At 39.0% G+C, this 12,086-nt stretch overlaps 1 pseudogene; it reads left to right on the top strand.

Moving 5' to 3' along the window:
• The first annotated feature begins 734 nt into the window (after window positions 1-734).
• On the top strand, window positions 735-11,482 carry LOC110587439 (annotated as a pseudogene).
• The last annotated feature ends 604 nt before the right edge of the window (window positions 11,483-12,086 follow it).

Raw genomic sequence — 12,086 nt, 5'->3', positions numbered from 1 at the left:
TTTAAATCTAATTTCCCAATTATAGTCTTTGGAGTAGTCCAGCACTCTAAGACTTTATACCTAAAGGTCCATATTTAAAATAGTAATAAACAAACAATGAACTTGTTCTGTATTATACTTAAATATTAGAGATTAATCACTGAGCTTATTTTTAGAGCGGTTGACCATCTTTTCAATTCTTTTCAAAGGAATATGTGGTGAATGTCTCAGGAATAAACTCATATTTAAGAACAAGAGCACAGAAGTAACAGAAACATTTCTGAAGATAGGAATTTTAAAGAACTAAATTTAAAAAATTAAAAACTAGTATGGTTTTAGGTAAAGGTTACAAAGCTACAAAAACTAGTCATGAATAAAAATGCTATCTTAATCTATATAGTACAATGTTTAAAGCTGAATTTTTAATAACTATAAATATGCCATTAAGATACTCTTTCATTGTGTTTTATCTCTTTATGTTAATATGCATGTTTTAATTAAAATAAGCTGGAGATTTGGCATTTTATAACTAAGCTAACGCAAGAGTATTTGTTTTTTTCCACGCCATTAGGGGGCGACGTCCCCCAGGGCACTGCCTGCCAAGTAACCCCAGGGAGGCTCAAGGCTTACAATTAATTGTGGCCTCTGCAATATACCCTCAATAAAACTATTCTCTTATCTTTTCTCCTCCCCTCATTCTGTTTTGCAAGTTGAATAGAGATAAGCCTGGTCAACGTTTACACCAGAGGTCAAGGATGCCTCAGGAGTTGCTTGAAGTCACTGAAGATACATTTGTCAGTGAGACCCCTTCTCCCCTTGAAGCTAAAGGATGAGGGGCAGGGGAAACATGGCACCAAACCAGGCGACCTGATTGGGTTTAGTGAGCTTTAAACACACACACACACACACACACACACACTACCGTATAGTATACATAGCTCAGAACACCAGAATACCTGTTCAACCCACCAAAACAAATGGCAACAAACAGCAGAAACCTACTGTTTCTTGCAAAACCAGTATAGATGGAAGTGTTGGCTCCAGAGGGTCTTCTCCCCAATCAGAGGATATCTCCATGAAGGAAGAGAACCTCAGCCAAGATTTCTATGATTCCTTGCTCTGCAAAACTGAAGACAGTGATAATGAGGACTGGGAGAACCCTCAGGTCCTCAGTGACCAGGTTAAGGCTGTCTACCAGGTAGGTCGATCTAAGGTCTCTAAGGCAGTCCATAAATCCCCACTTCTTATGGAAGAGAGATACACTGACCCATGCGGCCATTCTGGTGGATGGGCTGGGTGAAGGCCATTCAAGTTTAGGCTGCTGCAGGAGACTCTGTTCATAGGCATTGCCATCATGGACCCATTTTTACAGGTTGAGCTGGCTTCTCGTAAGAAGCTTCAACTGGTTGGAATTATTGCTCTGCTCTTGGCTTCCAAATATGAGATGTTTTCTCCAAATATTGAAGACTTCATTTACATCACAGACAATGGTTATACCAGTTCCCAAATCTGAGAAGTGGAAACACTGATTTTGAAAGAACTGAAATTTGAGTTGGGTCAACGTTTGCCACTACATTTTAGTGTGTGTGTGTGTGTGTGTGTGTGTGTGTGTGTGTGTGTGTATAATCAATTTAGATTTCTGGCTATTTGTTGTCATTACATCACACACACTATTTTACACACACTATTTTACAACGAGGCCTACTGGAATTTGGAGTTTTCAGTTCAGCTACTCTGGCAAAATTCCAAATTGTGGAATTATGTGTTCCCTGTTCTAACCCCTTCTATCCTGTTAATTCAAGAAATGGCAATCTTCACCTGTCTTATTTAGTTATTCACCCCTGGTTACATTAGACTGTAGCATTAACTCATGGATTCCATTTTAATTTACCCATTGGCGACTCCAGGAGATCCACACTCATCAACATAACCCCTGATTCTCACAGGCCAACTAACAGGACTTGGGTTCAGCCCTTTAATCTCCCTGGAGCTTCCTTTCCTGACATTCCCCACCCCACTCTTGGTATTCTAGAAACACCAGGTGTCTTGTAGCTCCTCACACTGTGTGGGTTCATGCTATCCCTCCTTCTTTTCTCGCTCCTTCCATATTTTCTTTGCCTGAATCACCCCTATTTGTTTTTCAATCCCAAGTGAAGCGTCTTCTCATCAAGGCTGTGTACTCATCCACGTGACCAAGTTCAGTTGACTCTTTTCTCAAGGTGACAACATTATACTAGAATCAAATTGTGTTTATTTCTTTTTTAAAAAATGTATTTATTTGAGAGAGAGAGAGAGAGTGGGGGAAGGGCAGAGGGTGGGGGAGAGAGAGAATCTCAAGCAAACTCCACACTGAACAGGGAGCCCAATTCAGGGCCCAATCTCACGACCCTGAAATCATGACCTGAGACGAAATCAACAGTCAGACACTTAACTGACTGAGCTTCCCAGGCACCCCAAAGTGTGTTTATTTCTATTTCCCCACAAACCTATAAGCACTTTCAAAATAAGTACAAAGATAAGTCTTTCTCAAATCAGACCCCAAGCTCTGGTTTACAGTGACAACTTCTGTTATACTGAACTCAATTAATGCTGGGGAGGAAAATCAGATTGTGGAAACAGGATAACATGGTTCCAAAGAATCCTGAAGTTAGTAAGAATGAAAGAAAGAGAAAATATTGAGTTAGGCAAAAGAGAATTGAGTTGGTGGAAGATAATTATTTGTATGAAAAGGCAATAAGGAACATCCAGGGCTGACAATCAACAATGAGTTAAAACAGCATATTTCTATCCTTGGAAAAGGGCAAAAGCTAAAGGAAATGAATCAATAAGTTTATTTTAGTCCATGCTTATTGTCTGAATTATATTTGTATCTCCTATGCTGTGACTCTCCATCCCTTCCACCCCATAGCTTGCTAAAATCATGACTGTCTGGTAGCAATGCTGGAGTGAGCAAATGAACAATAGTCAGGTACTGAGGCATTATTATATTTTCCTGATAAAGCAAACGAAAAGCTATATATTTTATATCACAGCATAAAACTGTCCACATCATGTATTAAGTGTAAGGTACAAACAATACTGTATTGATGTTCATACCAATATTGTATAAAAATTCTTGCTTCTCAAAATTGACAATGTTTTTTTTTTTTTTAAGATTTTATTTATTTATTTGACAGAGAGAACACAAGCAGGGGGAGTGGGAGAGGGAGAAGCAGGCTTCCCACAGAGCAGGGAGCCCGACGCGGGGCTTGATCCCAGGACCCTGGGATAATGACCTGAGCCTAAGGCAGACGCTTAACCGACTGAGCCACCCAGGTGCCCCCAAAATTGACAATGTTAAATTCACTGCACAGCAAGAGGGAGAAAGGGGGAAGAAAAGTTAGGTGGATAAATACTGAAATACTGAGTATTCACGGTAAGTGCTAGAAATGTTTGCAGCAAGCAGCAAGTATTATTCAGGCCTCATATCATTACTGCAAAACTATTTCCCGAGCTTTCTTGGAAAACTATCCAACACTGACTTAAACCACAGTATCCAACAGTTGTTCTCTCTTTTCACCAGGTACTCAATAAACCGGCCATCCTGGCTTTAGAGGTGTTTGCATTAAAACACATGAATTTAAAAAAAAAAAAACAGTAATATCATTTATTTTATTTTTAAAATTTTTTTAAAGATTTTATTTATTTATTTTAGAGAGAAAGAGCAATAGGGAGGGACAGTGGGAAAGGGAGAGAGAGTCCCAAGCAGACTCCGCACTGAGTACAGAGTCCCACACGAGGCTTGGTCTCATGACCCCGAGTCACAACCTGAGCCAAAACCAAGAGTCAGATGCTTCACTGACTGCACCACTCAGGTGCCCCTCATTTATTTTATATATAATATATGATTTATACGTATCATTATTTATTATACTAGTAATTGTTATTACTTACAACAGCTCTGAGATGTAGGTTTTACTGGATCAGCTGTATGGGTGTGAGAGCCGTGTCTCAGAGGGTTCATACTGCAGGATCCAGGGCTTACCGCCTGTCTACACTCAGGCTGGTATTGGAACGCAAACTTCTGACCCAAAATGCCAATGGTGCAAGCATATAGGCAATTGGATAATCCTAGATGCAGAATAAAGTCATTCATCATGGGTGGAGTTGTGCCTCTTGTTCATGGTCAATATTCTCCTGCCATCAGTCACCACTGAGGTTGTACCGTTTTGTGCTGATTAATATCACCTCCTGGGATCCAAACAGAAGGAATCACCGCAGAGACTCTGGGTGCATGCACATGGACTCAGCTTGAGGAATGAGAGGGAAGGCCTGATACTTTGGGGCCGGGAAGAAACTAACTAACACACTATACCTAGAAAACTTTGTTCTATTCCTGATACGGCCGCCAACCAGCTATCCAGTCTGAGAGATGTCACTTAGCCTTAATCTTGTCGTAGCAAAATGCAAGACATGGGGCAAGATTTTTATGTCCACTTCTAGCTTTCCAATTATTTGAGCTTGTGTTTGTCGACAATCTGAAGGATCAAATCTAAAAAGGCGATTTTAGAATTTGAGAGGCCACGGTCTGCATCGTGACTCAGCTGCATATTAGCTATGAGACTTTGGACAAGTTATGTAATCTTTTTAAACATCTGTCTGCTCACCTAGGAAGTTAGTAATAACTATTTTATGAACTTACAAAAAGCATTAGAGTTAGTACAGAGAGTCTACTGTGCAATGTGTCTATGGATATCATTGTGGTTGTTGTTAATTGCTTATTTGATTCAATTGTTTATCTGAAAAGCTGAGTGCTACCCCTGGAGGGGTCCCAATTCTCCCATTCTAACTCTTTCTCATCTATGCAGGGACTTAGAATTCATAACACAGAGCTGTCTTTCTGATTTATCCCTGCAGCAATTTAACAATCATAGGCAGGACTAGCCTTTAGTATTGTCAAAAATCAACCTGCTTATAATCCCACAAAATTAGCTCTATCTCTAAGACAAAAAGCTGTCTTGACTGACAGAATCGCCTTTGAAAGTGCAAGTTCCCAGAGAGTGGCCACCTTGAATTTCTAGTTCAGCTTTCAATAGAACCAGTTAATGAGAATAGGCTGGGTATGTGGGGAGAGAGAATGCAAGTCCAGAGAAAAGGAAGGAGTAAGGGCATCAGAGAAAGGAGCAGGAAGGAAGGTGGGCTTCTAGAGCTTCTCTTGTCCTTAGTAGAGTTCTCTTTCTTCCTATCTCTCTTGGCTCTGTGGACCCATGATTCAGGAAGAGGTAGAAGAGGCATAAGCTTTGAGATTTGGCTCCACAGTTCATGTGATACTTGCAGAAACCTATTCCTTGACCTTGGATATAACTCTTAATTGCTGGGACATCTAGGCTCTTCTGGTAAGATTGGTGTCATCTCTGACCTGCTTATCTGAAAAGTTTCATATGGGACTCAAAGGAGAAGAGAAATATAGGAATGTTTTGAAGGTAGAACTTCTCATTCAATGGGGAGTAATCATTTGCAGTAATTTTACATACATTCTGTACTCTTTGCCAACTTTCTATATTATCCAGTTTCTTCCAGTACTACCACTTCTTTTATGGGCCATAAGATTAGATTTAATTATCATTAGAATCAGGTGTATTTCTTATGTAAAATTAATATAATTGTATGGAAATGCAAATTTATGCAAATATCATGCAAATGAAACCTCAGTGCATCATGTTGAGCTCCCCATAGAATACAGAAAACCAGGCATGGATCCTCTTACAGGAGTAAACATAAGCTTGAACATACACATTTTATGGCATAATTAATCATATGCAATATTACAAGAGTTGTAAGCCAAATTTCCAGTAAATAAAAATGAATTATGAGGCACATACACTTTTAATTCGAGAAGCTGTCCTAGGGTTTGTGATACACACGATTACTCTTGCAATTACCAGGGGTGAGGCATGATTCTCATTTCCTTTAAGTAGGTATGAGAATGAAGACATGATTCAGGGTAGAATGGGTGTCGGAAATAAAGACTGAAAGTGTTCCCAAGTAAAAGGACATAGTCTTCAAGGTAAGGTCTCCAAGTTGGATTTATTTGTATTTATATACACTTTGCATAATTGTAGTGTAATGTGATGACTGGATCATAATACAACTTCCATTAGTGCTTTCTGGTATTTAGTATTCTGTAATAAATCACCCTGGATGTGTTTATTTATTCAGTAGAGGTTTAATAGTTACTTAATATGCACAAAATGGAACGCTAAATACAAAGGGAAGTTCTTTGCTCTCCTGAAGTTCTTGGATAACTCAGGAGATAAGACAAGAGCAAGATTCATTAGAATTCATGGTAGAAGACCAGGGGAGGTTCAAGAAGCCTTTAGGGAGGCAATATGTTGGCTCATGGTATATTGAAAGAGAAATAGAATTTATAACCTTGATATATGTTTAGGATTTTGTCAGAACCTCTGTTCAGAAAGAATTAATTTTCAGACTAATTTGATATCAAGGGGCCTTCATGAAATTTCTATAAGCCCGGCTTTCTCTTTAAAAAGATGTTTTATTATCCAATATGCTTCATTAGTTGTTTTTATGTGGTCTCTAAGTGTTCCTTTTATTAGACAAATAATTTCTAGTTCCTATTATGTGTCAGGCACTAGGTACCAGGTGTTGGGAATATAAAGTTAACAAGGTAGGGTCATTCCTGGCCTTCATGAAGCATTTAGATTAGTCGGGGAGATAGATATTAAGTAATCAAATAGATAATGACAGTGATTGTGAGTGCTGTGGGAGAAGTGGAAGATCCTGTTGTGTGCCCTGCATGGTAATGCTTACTGTATGACTGACACACTAGTTAGGAGGACACCAAATAAAGCAGAAAGAAGGATGGTCTGGGACGCAACGTGGACAGTGAGGGCAGAGAATAGTAATCAACGGACAGGATGTCCAGAGGTGCTGACACATGCCAGGTCACAGTGATGGTCTTGCAGACCTGGTGACTTTTCACACTAGGAGTGTTTTAAAGAGTTGTTTTGTTTTTTGTTTGTTTGTTGTTGTTGTTGTTGTTTAGAAAGGGAGAGAGAGCAGGGGGAGAGGGAAGGGCAGAGGGAGAGAGAGAATCTCGAGCAGGCTCTCGGCTGAGTGTGGTGCCCAATGTGGGGCATCAATCTCATGGCCCTAAGATCACAACCTGAGCTGAAACCAAGAGTCAGATACTTAACTGACTGCACCACCTGTTTTAAAGAGTTTTATATAAGCCTATAGTATGATCACTTTTACTTTTTTCTTTAGAATCGCTCTGGCTTCTGTGAGAAGAAAGTGTTCGCAAGAGGTGAGAGTGCTGCTAAGGAGAAAGTTTGGGACATTTGGCCATATGCCCAGAGGGAAGGAAAGCAGTTCAGCCTAAAGCAGCACTAGAGGTTGAGATACATGGACACACATGAGGGAAAAGGAAGGGCAGTGGCTGCACTTAGGGGTCGTCCAAGTGGGTTAACAGACAGGAAAAGCTGAAGGATCATTTCCGGTACTTTGTCACACAGGTGAATAGGAATGCTCTTCATAGAGAAGAGTGCCACTAGAGAAGGAACATATTTTTCATTGTGCTGAAATTAATTGTGGTTTATCCAAGTGGTGATATTAGGGATCACCGGGTAGATATGTTTGGAACTTGGAACAAAGTTCTAAAAATAGCATATAAAAGTGATAGTCTTAGACACCAGTAATAATCGGTCTCCACAGTGGAATGAACCGAGAGAAGCGGTCTCTTAACTCAGTCTGCTCAGTTTCCCCATTTTCGGCCCCAAATGGAACAAAAGAAAGGCAGAAGAAGCACCCAACCACACAAAAAGAGGTGAGCAAACCTCAGAGCTCTGGATGACTAGATGTATGGCCTTAGTCAAATGCCCTGATCACTTAGAACCTCAGGTCCACTGCTGTGGAATGAGGACACACATGGATTTCCACAGAACATTGGTTTACTAAGTATGATGGTATATGGAAAGTTCAGGACAAAATTGAAGTTAACTTTCCCTGACTCAAAACTCTCCTTTCTCCCCCCGACTCTTTCTCCCAACGAAAACATACAGACTTGGGGATGGGGGCCACCTAGTTGGCTCAGTCGGTCAAGCAACCCACTCCTGATTTCGGCTCAGGTCATGATCTCAGGGTGCTGAGATTGAGCCCCGTGTCCGGCTCTGCGCTGGGTGTGTTGACTGCGTAAGATTTTCTCTCTCCTCCCTCTACCCCTTCCCCACCCCATGTGGCACATGTGTGCTCTCTCTCTTTAAAAAAAAAATAAATAAATAAAATAAAATAAAATAACAATAAAAATAAAGTAATAATAATACAGACTTGGGCTTTCATTTCCTCTTTTCTCCATCTCAAGAAAATGTTCAAAACATCTTAGAATATATTGATTACAATAACTTTTCTCTCCTGTGCTCCCACATAAGCACACACACCCAGATACAAACTTACAAAAGCCTCAAATTGGAAAATGGAGACAATTTAGCTACCTGAGAGCAAGTGCTTTGTAGCCTAATGCTATGGAGTTTTAAACTAAAAGCCAAAGAATGAACAAAACAAAAAATATAGCCACTGGATTTGTAAATTTTTAATTACTAAGGACAAAGAGGAAATCAAAAGAGAATATTTAGAAAGTAACAAACCCTGAATAAAAAAAAAAAAAAATGAACCTAGTAAAAGTCTTAAAATACTTCATATCTAACCAAATGGGTACTAAAAATGGAACTAAACAGCCAACCTGGAGGGAAAACAAACAAAAACCCCACAGGAAAGGAGAAGACCTGTGTTTTCCCTCTGGTTTCCCTCTAGGCACCTGCTGATGAACTTTGGAGCCACCGGAAGTCAGACATGGCATTAACTCTTTGGCCGAGGGATGTGTTTCATTTGCACGCTGGGAGCTCTAAAGGCCAGGTCTCATCAGTTTCTCTGTCTTGTCCCTGTTTGCCATACACCACAGTGCTGGCTACATCCTGGAGTCAGGGTCACCCAGAGAGGTGTTCTTGCCCCCCTGCAGTGGGAGGGGGGCTGGAGATAGACGGGGATTTGATGCTTTAAGCCACTGAGATTTTGCGGTGCTTGTTACCGCAGGCCCCTTATCCGGATGGACAGTCCAGCCAAATGTATTCAAATGAGGGAAAACACTAAAAGATAACAGCAGGAATTAGTAGAAGGGAATGTCCCATGCCACAGGAAAGGAGGAATAAATCTAAGACCTCTGATAAAGTTCTGATTGATTAAATTAAAAAATTGAGCAAGAATACACACGTAAAAAAGTTTTAGCAACAAATCAGGGGGTATAACCTCAATTCTAGAGGAGAAAAATGTTTAACTTTTATGAATGTTATACATTATATAAAGTACTATGTTAATAAGTTTGCAAATATACTAAAAGATATTTTTTCTAGGGAAATGTAAGTGAAAAGAATTCTATAAAAAAGTACCTGGTTCACGTGTTTTAGGAGCTTTGTATGTTCTTCAACAAATACATACTTTCTAAAGCATTTCAAGTTTCAAAACATAGAAAAAAGATCAATATGTTTAAAAGACTGATGACCCTAGATATCTATCTATGCCTGCATGAATGCAAATACACACACAATTTCAAGGTTACAAGGATGTTCCAATACTGCAAGAATTTAATGCGTATTTCCTAATTAATGTGTATAATTCATCTAAGTAATAGTTTAGAAGTGGAAATCCATCCACTCTTTTTGAGTGGCAAAAAAACTAATTTTAAAATGTAAAATACTTTCCTGATTAAAGGAGATGTCAGTAAATTTGTTATGGAAGAGAAATGCCTTAATATGATAAATGGAGTATATCTAACACTGGTTTTAAGTATCCTAATTAATTCAAAGCACAGTGGAATTCCTATTAAAATCAGGAACAAAACAATCAGCCCCATTATCACTGTTATAATTCAACATTGTTCTTGAAGTTCCAGCCAATGCATCAGGCAAGAAATATAAATACTTTGTATAAACAATGGAGAGATTACCATTACACTCAAAAGGCCTGATAGTCAAAATAGAAAGTTTAGTAGTCTCAAATGAGGACTTATTCAAATTTTTAAGAATTCATAAAGCTGAAATAATGACATCCAAATTTCATATGTTTACGATTAGATGTGTTACATGAATTGCTTCCAGGCCAGGAAATTACACTGGGTTAGAGTCCACTAAAAATAAGCTAACAAAGACAACATAGAGACATGTTTATTAATTATACTTTATCATAAAAATAAAATATTGTTTAATAAAATATTATTTAACAAAAATATATCATTTAATAAAAATATTAGGATTTTGTCAATATATACTATTATAAATAGCTCTTCATAAGGACTCAGCCATAGTTCTGAAATGGTGCCCATGATAATTTATGTCCACACATCTTCTGTTCAAGACTTAAAGAAAATTGTTGTCTCTTTGATTAAGGTATTTTGTAAGGGTTACCATTACTCTCCACGCATGCTGGCTGAAGTTGTCTGCAAACTTTTACAAGAAATAAAAGCCAAGTCCTTTGCTATTTCGAAGCATGATGCCCCAGCAGCTTGTCTGATACTCAGCATTGCTTCTTCAGCAGTAACAAAGCAATGACCCCTCCCCCCAGGACCACCACCTCCCCCCAGTTTGGGTAACTGTTGCTCTTGCTTAATATAGAACAATAAGCTTAGATGGCATAGCATGACTGACTATTACCTATTTTATTTCTATTCCCTAAGCTAAGTATGAGTTTTTTGCCTCGCTAGAGAACTCTAATGTAAATAAATATTTTTCAACTCTTGAAACCCTTTATTGCATTTATTACTGCTAAGTTGTTGGGTGTTGTCATCCAGACCACAAGAATTCCTGTTAAGTGGCTCTGTTGAACAAACTCACTATGAGTTCAGGATCAAAAACAGCTAAATTGATTGACTTGTTTGCTCCAATCTTACAGAGAGTTAATTCATGTAATTGTCGTATTTTATCTTGGCTTGGCTGCTAGGGAAATTGAACTCCATCTAGCACAAAATGGTATGCTAAGCATTTCTCTGTGCTGGGTTTACCCTGGCTGCAAGTTACTCTACCCCCTCTGTTCCCTCACACTATTCCAACTTTATTGTTTATTGTCTCTTATTGAGATTTCTTAGTGTATGTTACCTTATTTTATCAATGAACTAAGCAATATGCATATATAAATTCTGCTTAAATTTCGCAAGTTGTCATCACATACTATTTTTTAATTGTCTCCCTGTTTTCTTCCCTCTTCATTCTCAACCATTTCCATCTATCTTTTGCCTGTGTGTCTACCATTTCCCCTGTCAGAATATTTTAATCAAAGGAATAGCCTCAGTGAAGCCGTAAACAAGGCTCCGCTCTGTGAAGGTGGTGATCGTATTCTCACTGTGGATTTCGAGTCTTCTTACCAACAGCATGGTCACATGTCTGAAGAAAGGCAAAAAGGTGAATTTTCAGAAAGAACAAATGCAGATCAGTCCTTTGGGACGTCCGAGTACCCGTAGGATCTTGTGAACTGCTAATTGCTTTAAATACCACTCTTGAAAGTGGTCCAGGGACGGTGAGTCTGTACAGTGTCTTATTAGCTGAATCAATATCTATGCTTTAAAAATCGGCAAGAACACGAAGACCTTGAAGCTTCTTTTGTTACAAGGAAACCAAAATGGAATATTAAATATTTAAAAAGTAGGTCAGACTTAATAAATGCATTTTCAAGTAATCCAGCCTTTAAATTAAGCCGCAGTATGGAATAGATGGATTTGAGACGATGTGCCGGCAGCCACGCCAGTCCACATCGGTGCTCCTATTATGTCAAAATTCTATTTACACAGAAATAGCTTAATGCAAATTTACATCCAAAAAGCCACAATAAGGGCCCAGAAAATTAAACACCTAATTCTCAGTAGAGGCAAATGTGCCGGCAGGGCGGAGACTATGCCAAGACTTGGTGTCATAAAGTCTGGAAGGCACGGTGACAAGGAAAAGAGGTTGTGACAAACACACACACACATTACCACGGAGATGTCAGAATTCCCATCTTGCTTCCACCACACGATGACAGGATTTTCCCCACTGCATTGAGAATGATGTTTTCCAGCCACTGCTAAC

The sequence above is a fragment of the Neomonachus schauinslandi genome, chromosome 10 (assembly GCF_002201575.2).
Source record: "Neomonachus schauinslandi chromosome 10, ASM220157v2, whole genome shotgun sequence".
Classification (NCBI taxonomy): Eukaryota; Metazoa; Chordata; class Mammalia; order Carnivora; family Phocidae; genus Neomonachus; species Neomonachus schauinslandi.
This window is presented reverse-complemented; position numbering and strand designations above follow the sequence as displayed.